This window comes from Castor canadensis, chromosome 14 (assembly GCF_047511655.1).
Source record: "Castor canadensis chromosome 14, mCasCan1.hap1v2, whole genome shotgun sequence".
Classification (NCBI taxonomy): Eukaryota; Metazoa; Chordata; class Mammalia; order Rodentia; family Castoridae; genus Castor; species Castor canadensis.
In genome coordinates, this window is record NC_133399.1 from 28,812,624 (window position 1) to 28,822,998 (window position 10,375).

A 10,375-nucleotide genomic window follows, 5' to 3' on the forward strand; every position below is an offset into this window, starting at 1 on the left:
GGGACTGTGACAGATTTCTTAGGAGGATCCTCTTGAGATTTGGAGACACCACAGAAATAGACCGAGGCAGAGGAACTCTCTCCTGCATCTGGATTCCATGATGGCACCACGACAGGTTTCCTAGCAGCGTCTGCTGACTTGAGGACACCACAGAAACAGACTGAGGCAGATGAACTCTCTCCTGCATCTAGACTCCGTGATGGAACCATGAAAGGTTTCCTAGGAGCATCCTCTGCAGACTTGAGGACACCACAGAAGTGGACCGAGGCAGAGGAACTCTCTCCTGCATCTGGATTCCATGATGGCACCACGACAGGTTTCCTAGCAGCATCGTCTGCAGACTTGAGGACACCACAGAAACAGACTGAGGCAGATGAACTCTCTCCTGCATCTAGACTCCGTGATGGAACCATGACAGGTTTCCTAGGAGCATCCTCTGCAGACTTGAGGACACCACAGAAGTAGACTGAGGCAGAGGAACTCTCCTTCATCTAGACTGCATGATGGGACCACGATAGGTTTCTTAGCACCATCCTCTCAAGAGGTGGAGACACCGCAGAAATAGACTGAGGAGGAGGAGTCCTCTCCTGCAGATGGATACCATGCTGGGACCATGACACGTTTCTTAGGACCATCCTCTTGAGACTTGTGAAATTCTGGAGAATGAAACCACACAACAATAACAAAAGAATGGAGAGATGGTATAAACTTGAGTCTGTGACACTCAAAAACAGACATGGTCAGTGGATATTTTGAGACAGTGTTATCACCTGTGGGCTTTCCTCTCACAGAAATTAAGGTGATTTATCCATTCAAACCTCCAAAATAAAAGTAAACACTTGTTAAGTTCCAGGGTGTGGTGGTTCACAGCTGTAAACCCAGTTATGTAAGAGGCAGAGGCAGGAGGATCATGAGTTCAACGTAACCCAGACAATGTTAGTGTATACCTCAACAACAGAATGGTTGGGGTATAGTTTGAGTGATAGAGTGCGTTCTTACCATGCATGACACCAGCGTTCAATCCCCAGTACAACAAGCACCAAAAAAGCTGTTAGATCTGTGTGTGCGGTGAATGTCAGTGGGATACGATAGCTTCCATAGGATGATTTTGGAGATATATACAGACTATTAAGAACATGAACTCCACTTCAATTATGATATATAACTAAAGATTATATATTATTATTATCAACTTAAGTTCCACACGAGAAATTGTGCAAGTAAGGCATATGGAGTATAAGCTTTAAGAAGAATTATTGTGTGTGGACATATTTCTTTTTATACACACAGAGAGGCAGGTGTAGATGTAAATATGAGCAGGCGATAGCTGTTCATATTTACATCATATAGATAAAAATAAGGAACTGGGCATGATACTGTTAGATGTTCCTATGAAGATGTCACAGATTAGCACAGATTCCTCTTCTGGAAATAAGCCTCCAGATTTTTCTTGGATTTCTGAAACCTTCCTATCCATATCCTTTAGGAGCTCTGCCTAAATGCATCTGGTGCACTTCTGGGGACAGAGACTCTGGACAGTCCTAGAGAGAAGGGGTTCTTTGTGTCAGTTGCTGACTAAAGGAGCTTGGTCCCAATTTTAGTCTGTCCTTCTGCCTCACTTTTGCACCTGATCCTTCCTCAGCATCACCTCTCCCTTACCCCATACCTTTGTGAATGAGCTTGTCCTTGGGAATGCATTCTGAGTCTCCTTCTGTCTGTCTGTGGCCTTGGGCCAACCCTGAGGGTCCACACGGTGGAGAGCATCCCTCTAAGATCACTGGAAAAGAGAAAGAAAATCAGATATGTGATTTTTTTTCCATCCAACAAGTGCCATTACAATAATACAAATGGTATCTGTCCTCATGAAAATTATAATCTTAACTGGTGCCTACTATTACCATTTTAAATGTTGAGTAGCATTTATTGTGACAGTACATGTTATGAGTGATACTGTTTGTACAATGAGTCATTTGTAATGGAGCTATCCCCTTTTGACCTGGATATTTTACTATATTATGAGTAGCATGCTTCCTGGTAGGTAACTTTGATCATTTCATTAAGTTGTCTGTAGTAGAAATGAGTGAAAGTCAATACCTGACTTCAAACTATATTACAAAGCAATAACAATAAAAACAGCATGGTACTGCCACAAAAACAGACATGAACACCAGTGGAACAGAATAGAGGACCCCGATATGAAGCCACACAACTATAACCAACTTGTCTTTGACAAAGGAGCTAAAAATATACGATGGAGAAATAGCAGCCTCTTCAACAAAAACTGCTGGGAAAACTGGTTAGCAGTCTGCAAAAAACTGAAACTAGATCCATGTATATCACCCTATACCAAGATTAACTCAAAATGGATCAAGGATCTTACTATCAAACCCCAAACTCTAAAGTTGATACAGGAAAGAGTAGGAAATACTCTGGAGTTAGTAGGTTATAGGTAAGAACTTTCTCAACAAAACCCCAGCAGCACAGCAACTAAGAGATAGCATAGATAAATGGGACCTAATAAAGCTAAAAAGCTTCTGTTCATCAAAAGAAATAGTCTCTAAATTGAAGAGAACACCCACAGAGTGGGAGAAAATATTTGCCAACTATACATCAGACAAAGGACTGATAACCAGAATATATAGGGGACTTAAAAAACTAAATTCTCCCAAAACTAATGAACCAATAAAGAAATGGGCAAGTGAACTAAACAGAACTTTCTCAAAAGAAGAAATTCAAATGGCCAGAAAACACATGAAAAAATGCTCACCATCTCTAGCAATAAAGGAAATGCAAATTAAAACCACGCTAAGATTCCACCTCACCCCTGTTAGAATAGCCATCATCAGCAACACCACCAACAACAGGTGTTGGCGAGGATGTGGGGAAAAAGGAACCCTCTTACACTGTTGGTGGGAATGTAAACTAGTACAACCACTCTGGAAAAAAAATTTGGAGGCTACTTAAAAAGCTAGACATCAATCTACCATTTGATCCAGCAACACCACTCTTGGGGATATACCCAAAAGACTGTGACACAGGTTACTCCAGAGGCACCTGCATACCCATGTTTATTGCAGCACTATTCACAATAGCCAAGTTATGGAAACAGCCAAGATGCCCCACCACTGACAAATGGATTAAGAAAATGTGGTATCTATACACAATGGAGTTTTATGCAGTCATGAAGAACAAAATGTTATCATTCGCTGGTAAATGGATGGAATTGGAGAACATCATTCTGAGTGAGGTTAGCCTGGCCCAAAAGACCAAAAATTGTATGTTCTCCCTTATATGTGGACATTAGATCAAGGGCAAACACAACAATGGTATTGGACTATGAGCACATGATAAAAGCAAGAGCACACAAGGGAGGGGTGAGGATAGGTAAGACACCTAAAAAATTAGCTAGCATTTGTTGCCCTTAACGCAGAGAAACTAAAGCAGATACCTTAAACGCAACTGTGCCCAATAGGAAAAGGGAAAGAGGAACTAGAGAAATGGTTAGATCAAAAAGAATTAACCTAGAAGGTAACACACACGCACAGGAAATCAATGTGAGTCTATGCCCTGTATAGTTATCTTTATCTCAACCAGCAAAAACCCTTGTTCCTTCCTATTATTGCTTGTACTCTTTCTACGACAAAATTAGAAATAAGGGCAAAATAGTTTCTGCTGGGTATTGAGGGGGTGGGGGGGAGAGGGAGGGGCAGAGTGGGTGGTAAGGGAGGGGGTGGGGGCAGAGGGGAGAAATGAACCAATCCTTGTATGCACATATGAATAATAAAAGGAAAAAAAAGAAATGAGTGAAAGTGATCTGTCAGCAAAGTCTATATATTCCTCTATCTCCTCATGCTCTTCTTAACTGATGGGATGTCAGTAAACCAGGAGCTCTTTGAGAGCTCTGTATTAATGATGACAAGATTTCCTTCAGTCCCAGCCCACAAATTATCTCAAGGAGGACACTTGCCACACTGACTTGATGTATCCTCTGAATTGTTACTAAAGCAACAAGTATATTAATCAGTACTCATTACTACAGTCTGGTACACTCTAATGAAGCTGGGGTTTACCAACTTCAAAATCTAATGATTTTGAGAGGCAAATAATCTTATCTGGTATACAGTTAAGTGGACAATTACATTAGCTGTTGATATTTATCTTCCCCTAGCCTACTAAAGTGTTTTCTATGTGAATAAGAATAAGTGCATGCTTTCTAGGTCTCATCATTTACATTCAAGAGCATCTTCGAGTATGTTCTAATTTTATTTAAGGTTGATTGAAGACAATATCATACATAAGCCCCCTCTCCAAAAGGACCATCATAAAATGCACAAGCCCCAGTCGTTGATAGAAATTTTAAGATTATCTTCAGAAATGTAAGCCACTCTCTAATCTTAGGGCTGGCTCGAGTCTGTCCCCATCCCACCTCTTGAGCAATGGGCCAACCTCACAGGAGTTACTTTTTGCTGTTAATCTCCATGGAAACCATAACTGCTAATGTCCCATTTTTCCAGAAGTGGCCAAATCTTATCTCCTTAATTCAGCCACCAGGATTAGATGGTTGGTTTCATTTCACAAAGAAGCCCCATATTTACATCTTCACAGTCTTAAACAAGAAGTTAGGTTTTACTCTTGAGTAAATAAATTCTTTGTTCTTTATACTTACACTCATCTCTTTACAGGTTTAAAATTTTTTCAGCCATTGTCTCAATGTTTCTATGAACCAAACACTCCTTTCTTCTTCTCAGGACCTAGCACTACTTGCTAGGTAAAGTTTTACCTCTTGAGCCAGTGAACCACAGTTTATTCTTCATTAAAACGAAAAAGTACTATTAGAAAGTTTATAACAACATAATTTCCTTCATTGTGTCCTTAAGGCAGAAATCATATGAAAGGAGATGCTTTATATAGAAAATTTTAAAGAAAAATTACTCTACACTAACCATCCACTATGTCTCTGACACAGTAATCTAGAATAACTATGCATAGATAACCTGGGCACTAAGTCACAGTGCTAAGACATAGGTCCTCTGAAACTATTTTTTTCTCTCAGACTATCTGGGTCCTCAGAAAGACCAGTATATACACATTTGTCTCTGTCCCTTCCTTCTTTAATCATTTCTTCTCTCCTTTAAATCTTTCTCTCCTCCCCTCCTCCACCACAAACTAGAAATCTTCCTTATGCCTAAAGAACATTCAAGCACACACCTCTTGACTTCTTTGCTCTTCGTAGAGTTTGAGGAGAGGACCTCTTTTCCAGATACTTCCTCTTTTCTTTTGGATTCATGGTTGAACTCTTTGGAGAGTTCCTTGAATCAGGTTATTGAAACCTCACTTTAAGAAAGGTAGTAAAAAACGACAAATAATGAAATTTGAACACAGAGAACAAATCACATGAGAAATGATCTCTTCACCACTGTCCTGACCAGTGCTCAGGACAAAATAACAGTTATCTCTAAGGCCTCAGCAGTGTTCTATGACCTATTGATGACATCACTACAGTCCAAGGACCAGACCATTGCTCACAGCACTGCGGGTGGGGGGCTAAAACCTGCAGGGGTTGAGAAGCAAAGTGTTATCTTCACTTAATGAATGGGGAAGTGATGAGGAACAGTGACAAGAGAAATCGTTTATCCAAATGAAATTAACGTGAAGTTTTATACCTTGCTTGACAATAAAACTAGAAAATAGATCACACGCACTAAACAGAAGAAACCCCTTTATGTGTCAAGGGATAGTGCATTACTAAATGTCCCCAACAGTGAGGATGTGGAAGTGCTCAGGTGCAGTAGGCTCACAACCATGCTTGTGCCACAGATGATAACACATGTTACATCTTATTAAAAGTGTCTGAATTATGAAGAAACATATGTGAGCTGCATGTTGAAATACAGGAGCAGATTTGAGAATGAATTATAAATCTAAACAACTTGTCTTTATTAGCTTACCCCTACTACTGGGAACACACACATGTATCTTCAAAACCAGACCTGCCTTTTGTCACTCTCCTTCATCACTTCCTCATGGTTGTGAGAAGAGAGTACCCTGAGCTTCATAATGGGCCTTTGTCAGGAATTCTGCTTTTGTCAAGTTTGAAGGTCTCACTTTGAGGGATTATGCTCCAAGTCCAGTCTGCCTTCAGGAAATATCTAGGTGAACTCTCAGATGATTTCATTATGCCTCACACCCAGTACAGCATACACCTCATCTTTTAGGGTTAATATGTGTTTACTCCCAACCTTAGTAGTTATCATTATACCCAAGGCAGGACCTTGCACTCAAAAAGTCTCCTACACCCTCCACTGGTCCTGCTTTTGAATATTCCCATTCATCATGACAATGGCACAATAGGCACATTTATCAAGGAATTCTCAGCTTTGTATGCTACTAGAAAAACTAAAATTAAAACAAAACCAATATTCTATCAACTGGTAAAGATAAAGGGATCAAATTATTCTAATGAATGAAAAGGATACGGGTGAACTGACGACTCTTCATGATCTAAAATGAAGTACTGACTTCTACAGTTGTACTGAAAGACAATGAGCCAACATTTTATAAAGTAAAATATGCAAATAGCCTATCTCTGTAATTTCACTTTATTAAGGACATTTAGTAGGATGATATTCATTATTTTAGGAGAAGATACAATGCATCTCAGAACAGAACATACTACCAAAGAATACTTTTGCTTACACTTACATAGGTCATTTCATTTCTTTTCACAACAGAGTAAATACTAGTCACAATGTGTGAAGAGAAAAGGTTATGGAAAAGCTCAGACTACCGAATCCTATGACTAGAGAGTGTGGAAAGGATCTCCTTACTAAAGTAACATGAAGTGGAACTGGACTTGTCTTGGCCTAGGAAAAGCTGCATCCTCTTTTGAGCACTTCCTTCAATATAACAGTGTATAAACTCACTAGCGTCATTCCTAGCAAATAATATATTAACAGCATGGAAAATTCTTAGCTCAATGAGCCTCCTGTGGGATTTTTAGTAATACTTAGCTTTTTAACGCTCTTGACCAGCTGAATTTGTAGAGGTTGAAGACTGAACAGTTCTTGCTTGAAGCCAGCTCTTGAGGAAGCTTGAATAACCAACTTCACACCCTATTGTAACATCCAATCTGTACAAATGCTCTCTGTTCAATCAAAACTGTCAAAAGAATGTGCAAGACAGAATATGAAGAAAAAAAAAACAGAAGGAGAAAAGAAGACTGAATTTTCCTTTTCCCTATTTGTCTACCTACCCTTTGCCTATGACAACTGGTAAGGGATAGAATAAAGGCCAGAGAACAAGCTAAGCAAGAGAAATATTTAAGAACTAACACCCCAAATCCTCTCTCCAGTCCACACCTAAAATCCCACCATGTCTATTTATTGAATGTATTCAGTATGACAAAGACCAGTGAAGTTAGTTCCTGTTATGACCTGCCTGCGGTGGGAATTACAAATATAAAGGAAATTGGTTGAAGATAATGGGCTTAGGATAAAAAAGTTTGATGTCAAAACTGTTCTTATTGAAGTTTTGGCAACAAGTTGAACTACATCCCATGTTCTTCATCTTAAAGTTGTGGCAGTCCTATGGAGTTGAGGAACAAATAATACAAACCTGAATACACTTCATGAATGATTGTCAAAACTCAGTAACACAAGTAAACACCTGATTGTAAGTATTTTCATAAAAATTATGGGTATAAAATTGCTGTCTAACTTTTACTGAGGTGTCAGAATTTAGCATGGAAAATATGATAAAAACCAAACTGAATACATTCAAAACAGATAATTTAGTTTGAGCAAGTACTCCATGTAGATGTTTCCACATTTGACTCAATTTTAATGGTGAAAGTCATTACATTTGATTTCCTTCCCTTGTTGTCTTTCATAAGCACAAAATTACACGTCTCAATTGCATTTTGCAGTCTTATCAGGAAAACGCTTCTGGAAACTATTCTTGATATTGGCATTGATGGGAAGTGGGAGTTTTAAGTGAATGGGAGAGTGAACGGAGGCTGGTGCAGTAGTGCAAGCCACATGAATAAGAGCAAAGTGCCCCAACTGAATGCTAAGAAGGCTCCAGAACAGACACTGAGGAAAATGGATGTGCACCTACTTCAGCGTACTGAGTCTACATGACACAGGGAAAGCCAAAATCTTCCTGAAAAGAAAAACTGAAAGCATTTTCTATAGGTGAGAGCTAGAAGGAGAGTGTACTCTCTATACTCTTAATGAAGTGCAGTAAGGACACACAAAGAAATGTGTAGGAAAGTGAGAAGTCAAATTATGCTTATTTACAGACGAACTGAGCTAATGCTTAAAAGACCCTGAGTACTCCACCAAAAATCTCTTGGATCTGATAAGAAATGTTGTCAAAGTCACAGGATACAAAAGAAACATATGACAAAAGAAACTGAGGAAACCCTACAAAAGGCAAAGAACTATGACCTTCACTGTTGGGCAAAATAACAACTGTTAAAATGGATATACTAATAAAAGCAATCTACAGAGACAATGATATGGCCATGAAATTCTACTGTCATGTTTCACAGAAATGGAAAAATCAATTATAAAGTTCATCTGTGAAGCACAAAAGATAGTGGGTAGTCAAAAGTATCATAAATGATTAAAGCACTGTTGGTGGTATCGAAATACCTGACTTTAAATTGAACTACAGAGCCACAGTAGCAAAAAAGGGATAGACAGAGAATCTGGCCTTAACAAATATAGAACATGACGATAAATTTGGGTGACTGGAGACAGAGGAGAGGAAGAGGCAAAGATTAGGAGGATCACGTTGCAAAGCAAGCCCAGGCAAGCTGTTTGTGAGAACCTATCTAAAAAAACAATCACAATAAAAGGGCTGGTAAAGTGGATCAACGTGTAGTCCCTGATTTCAAACCCCAGTAGAGCCAAAAAAAAAAAAAAACAAAATAAGGAGAAATTTTGTTCTTTGCTTTCTGTCTGGACCCCAAAAGAGTTCTACCAAACTCATGAACAAATACTGGGTATCTAGAGTCACACGGAAAACGAAAGTTTGAAAAACCAATGCATACCACCATACATCAACTGGCATTGCTAGGTCAGTGAATTTAAAGCAACTGAAAAACATTCAATTCACTTACGTGGACGTAAACTGGTACACACACTAAAGTTTGGCAGGTGATGACAATTGTAAACTTAGGCCTATCTAATCACCAAGGGGTTCTACTTGTATGTATGCATCCAAGAGAAAATGAAAGCATTACTTCCCACAAAGACAGCACTTGTATGTAAAGAAATGCGAACAAACTAAATGTCAACTTACAAGTGAATGGCTAAACTAAGTGTACTATACTCACAACATGGAATTTCACTCAGTAATAAAAAAGAGTAAACAACTAGACACAATGTTACTTCCTACTTCTGCCTTTCCATCAGGAACGTGACACCAAGACACAAACTGTTTGGGCAGCAGTGTTAAAAACCTTTGCCCCAAACCACATTTCACCAGGAATGTCAGCAGGAAGTTCAAGAAATTATGATTTAAACAGTGTGCTTTACTTTCAAAATGCAGTTTTAAACAGCTACTTCAGGGAAAAGGAAAACAAGACCCACCTGTACAACTGAAACTTGTGACTTTTTCTGCAGTTTCCACCTTGCAGCCTTTTCTTCTTGGAGCATCTGCCATCACCTCCATTGAGGTCACTTTCATTGCAGGAAGACAACTACCCTGAAATGGGAAGGATGACATTCATGATGTTGCAGAGACACTTCCTAGCAGGGCTGGAGGGCAATGCGTGTCCATCTATGAGAAGAAAGATCCGTCTTTAAGGTCACGAGCACTTCAGGGAGGCCCTGGCTGGATTCCTGTGATGCATAAATACACGGGTCTGTTTCCTCCTTACTGCGATTAGGAAGCAAGTAAGCAAAAGCAACCAGAGCAGCGGGAGGCCCACACCCATCCACAGCTCCTGGCCACTTTGAGGAGGACCCTGCAGCCTCCTCCAATCGTGGCAGCATCAGGCTGGACCAGCATAGTGCTGACTGGGCAGCCCCCATCCTGTCTGACCTCACAGGAGGCTAAGTACAAAATACACAGGGACCTGCCTTGCCGGGCATGGTCCTGGTCAGCAAGGGTGGGGTATGTGGACCATCTGATGCCCCACTTTGTGGGAGGAGGTGCTCAGTTCCAGAAATGACCTGGCTCCAGGGGCTTGAGGCTGGGGAGGATCCACGACCGTCAGGCTACTTATGGAAGAAAGTATGGCTGCAGAACAGGCCCAGGGACACCCTCACTCTTGTGCACAGTCACAGTCACTCATGTTCACACTCAAGTTATACACACAATTACTCACACTCATAGCCACTGACTCACTCTTTCTGTCACACTTACA

The 10,375-nt window shown here is 40.1% G+C and overlaps 1 long non-coding RNA gene across 1 annotated transcript; it reads right to left on the reverse strand.

The window, feature by feature from the left end:
* Positions 1 to 1,666: 1,666 nt before the first annotated feature.
* LOC141416374 (uncharacterized) lies at positions 1,667 to 9,718 on the reverse strand. Its single transcript, XR_012441116.1, has 3 exons — positions 9,597 to 9,718; positions 5,209 to 7,158; positions 1,667 to 1,777 (listed from the first exon to the last, which is right to left on the reverse strand). It is a non-coding gene; the product is annotated as an uncharacterized lncRNA (long non-coding RNA).
* Between the last annotated feature and the right edge of the window lie 657 nt (positions 9,719 to 10,375).